The sequence below is a fragment of the Medicago truncatula genome, chromosome 7, assembly GCF_003473485.1.
Source record: "Medicago truncatula cultivar Jemalong A17 chromosome 7, MtrunA17r5.0-ANR, whole genome shotgun sequence".
NCBI classification, from domain to species: domain Eukaryota; kingdom Viridiplantae; phylum Streptophyta; class Magnoliopsida; order Fabales; family Fabaceae; genus Medicago; species Medicago truncatula.
This window is the reverse complement of record NC_053048.1, coordinates 6,403,508-6,407,850: the sequence shown is the minus strand read 5'-3', so window position 1 is coordinate 6,407,850 and position 4,343 is coordinate 6,403,508.

Genomic DNA, 4,343 nt, shown 5'->3' with positions numbered 1-4,343 from the left:
CGAGAGAAGTCACCAACCACTAGGTCAACAACGAGCAAGCACCTAGGCCAACCAAGACATAAAAGAAAGGTCAAAAAGCCTAAACATGCTCGATCCAAAGCCTCCAACCAACCAACCAAACCCAACACACCCCAACAACACCCCTCCACGATTCTTTTTTAGGAATAATTTTCAAGAAGAGAATTTATTAATTTATTTTGAACCCTAGTTTCACTTCAAACCCCCTTTCTATTTTTTCTGAATATAAAATAAAGGAAATTAATACAAAAATAAACAAAAGCATTTAATGATTAATTAATATATTTCATTTTTTTAATTTCAATTAAATTCCACGTGGAACACTGTTTTCAAGGGTTTCTCTATGTTTCAAATCTTTTCTACGATGTTTTCTTTGTTTTTAATTTGTTTTTGCATCATCCCTATTTTCACCGATGAGATCCTTGTTTTTCGGTGATCTTTTTCCTTACTTTGTTTTGCATCTATGGCATTCTTATTGGTGTGTTGGTGTGTGCATCATGAGGATGTAATGTCCTTGGACCTTACTGGTAGCGCTAGAGGTGGTAGGGTTAGAAAAATCATCTTCCTCTTCAAAATCGTTTGCGCAAGCTGTATTTGCTACCTATGGTATACAGCTTAGTGATATGGTGCGGGTTAAGATTTCACAAGATGAATATGAAACCTGTAACACCCCAATTTTTCCATTTATTTAATTTATTAAATTAAATTACGTTTTCTATTATTTATTATGGCGATGAAACACTTTACTTGAAGTAATATGCCATTGTTGTGAAAATACTGAATTTTAGTGATTATTAGGATTTCATTGGAATTAAAATAAATAAGTGGTGGAAAAAGTAGTAAATTGAGATAAGTGAATGGGAGAATAATAATAATATATACTATATCTAAAGAAGATGGGGGGGGGGGGGGGGGGGGGGGTGTGTGTGTGTGTGTGTGTGTGTGTGTGTGTTTGTTTGTGTGTGTGTGTTCAGGGAGATTTTGGGATGGCATTTTTGTTATTCCAATTATAATAATCTATAATATTATATTGTTGGTGTTATTAAAAAAGATAAAATAAATTTGTTATATTTGTATATTATTGTTGTCATTGAAAAATATAAATATGGTTTGTTGAGTTTGTTACATTTGAAAGTCACAAATAGCTATGGTGTTGAGACCTTAATTTATTTTAATTGAAGTTGATGAACTATTATGCTGTTTTTAATTATGATTTTCGATCTATGAATTGATGAAATGTTGAGCATGTGTAGCACATTAATTAAATATACTTTTTATTTAATAAATAAAAGTTGGGATCTTAGGGTGTTACAAAACCGAGCTTGAAGATTGTAAGTGTAATATTCATGGTAGAGTGACTCTGCATAAGGGTGATCTGCCATTAACGACCAAAACTTTGAAGCTCATACTTTCTAGTTTCTGGCCTAGTCTCGGAAGTTGGACAATGGTTCCATTGAGAAAGGTTTCTTTGAGTTCAAATTTAGCTCTATTGAAGACATGAGGAAATTTTGGGTCCAACATGTCATCGATATCAAACCTGAGATATTGAGATTATAATGTTGGTCGAGGGATTTCACTCCTCATAATAAAGTTCAAGAAGATGCAAAATTGTGGGTGATATTAATGCACCTTCCACATGAGTATTGGATGAATTGAAATCTCTTTGAGATTACGTCAGGAATAGGTAACCCATTTGATAATTGATGATGCTACGTGGGCTAGTTGATGTAGATTTTTCTGCTAAACTTTGATTTTGCACTTGTTGAAAGAGAGGGAGAAACTCACTAAGGAGATTCAATATGAAAGACATCCTGCTTTTTTTTTTCTTTTTTCCATTGTATGGAGGTTAAATACAATCATAAACTGCATGAAGCTAAATTTTACTAATGCTAAGGAGGGGTTGGAGAATACCAAAAGGAAAGGTTAGAATCACTAACATCAGCATAACTTGGCTCCAACAATTAACTAATCGGACAAGCAACAAAGAGTTCAAATTGATGAAGATGTAGTGATTCATGGTCTATAGGGAAATATTTATGTTTTAGACACAAATGAATGATTTAGCTAACATGTCTCAATCTAAAGAAGCCTAAGTTCATCAGAATATGGATGTTGGCATCCATTCTAATCATGGTTTTTTTTTTTGTTACAATTCTAATCATGTTGTTGATACTCATAAAGAAACAATGTCAGTTCATCAAATTATGAATATGTACATTAATACTATCTCTAATGTTGATTCAACAGTTAGGCAAAATTGTAATTGAAACACATTGTTTCATTTAATGGAAAATAAATAAATAAGTAATAATATATATATATAGATAGATAGAAACATAACACACACGGGAGAAAACAACAACACCTCCCTTATTCCTTTCTTTCCCCCCGTAACCTCTCTCGGTTCACCTTTCCTCTTCTTCATTTTCATTCCTTCCCATAATAAACCAATTTCATTCATAAATTAAACACCCATAAGAAAAAATATTCACCTAGGCAAAACAATTTCACATTAGAAGTGCTATTTGGTAGGATTTTGGGGTTAGGGTTTGTGTTTTGAATAGGAAGAAAAATATCCATCTTGTGAAAGTCGTTCATTGAGACTCTTTGAGGTATATTTATCAACTTACATTTCAATTAGTGTATATTTAGGCATGATTAGTGGGTTATAAATTAATTTTAGAGAGTAGAGTATATATAACTCCAACATATGAATATGATACAAACTTTCATTTGATTTGAATGGTTCTATGTAACTTCAACAATGTTGGCATAAAGTATGTTGCTTCTGCTAATCGTTCATGTGTATAATATGCATTTGTTTCATATTATGTCTAAAACGAAAGTCGAGAATAAATTAATTAACAGGATAAGGCCTACATGGTATCAATAATACTATAACATAAATATATTCAACTTATATTTCATGGTTATATATTGCTACTAAAGTTCTAGAATAAGCTTCTAAATTTTGAAAGAATATTATTGATGCTCAGATATGATACTAGATGCTTCTCCATGGGTGGTTGGAGAACATACTTAGTTGATTCGTCGTAACTGTGAGTTGATGACGATCATTATCACTTAAAGTATTTTTTTCTTTTTATTTTTTTGGTGGTGGTCGGGGTTTGAACCCCGAACCTTGCATATTTTAAGCATTGTCCAAACCAACTGAGCTAAGCTCACGAGGACATCACTTAAAGTATTTACCAAAATGGGGAACACACCCTTCGAATATATATTTTTTTTCTCGTCTTTGATACATGTTTAAAGTCACCAATTTTAATATGATCTCTTATTTGGATTTTATCTACGACTTACAAGTAAAGAATTGCAAATTGGAATTTGATTGTGTGCATTTGATACAAGTTTGATATTTTACGAATTATGGTTTTAAAGATATGTGTTTTGAGAAATACGATTATAATTGTGACTACCTAGGTGCACCTAATATTTAGTAGATTCACAGACAACTGAGTAGAAAGCTGCTTATAGATTCAAAGTTCAGCAGTGTTACACTTTTTTGTAGGCCAGCCTTGATGGATGGCTCTTTTGCTTTTGTATATATTTCAGTCAGTGTTTCTGCAACTATTTAAAGTCTAGAAATGTTTTATTTTGAGTTGTACAAATATGTCAAAAATATCATTTTGAGATTATGGTTGATGGACATGATTTAGATCTTGGAAACGTAAAAAATGCAAAGGATACTCTGTTAAAATTTTTGCAAATATTATTTTGATGAAAAAGAGTTATGTGTAAATTATTTAATTGTCATTTGTCAAGTTTGATCGTTAGGTTGTCGGACTAAAATGTATCTTTTTTTGCGCCAGTCACGATTAGTGTTTGGGATCGTGACAATAATGAAGGCCTTGGTCTTGATTTACATAACTCTTTTGATTTGATGAATATTAATTTTGCTAGAGATAATAAGAAGGCATTATCTAATGATTTGGATAACATTGTAGTTTCATCTAATAAGCAAGTAACTATTAATGACTCTACCATTGTTGATCCTTTAAAGGATGTTTGCATAATGTTTGACACAAGGTTAGAGCCACCTGCTTTTGTAGAGGCAAGACCCTTATAACCCATTCCTCATAACACTAGTAAGCATATGAAGTTTCCTAACTTTGGGAGGTTGTCATTCCCTAGGTCAGCGCCACCCTCTAAAGGACAAGGTGGCTTCACTACAAGGTTATCATTCCTTAGTGTCACTTCTGTTTCTTTAGATAAAGTTATGGATCGGTTAGTCTTGCTTTAATGGACCAAAACTCTTGTTTGGACCCTTATGGTTATACCAAATAACATGGATGAAGAGTCACGTA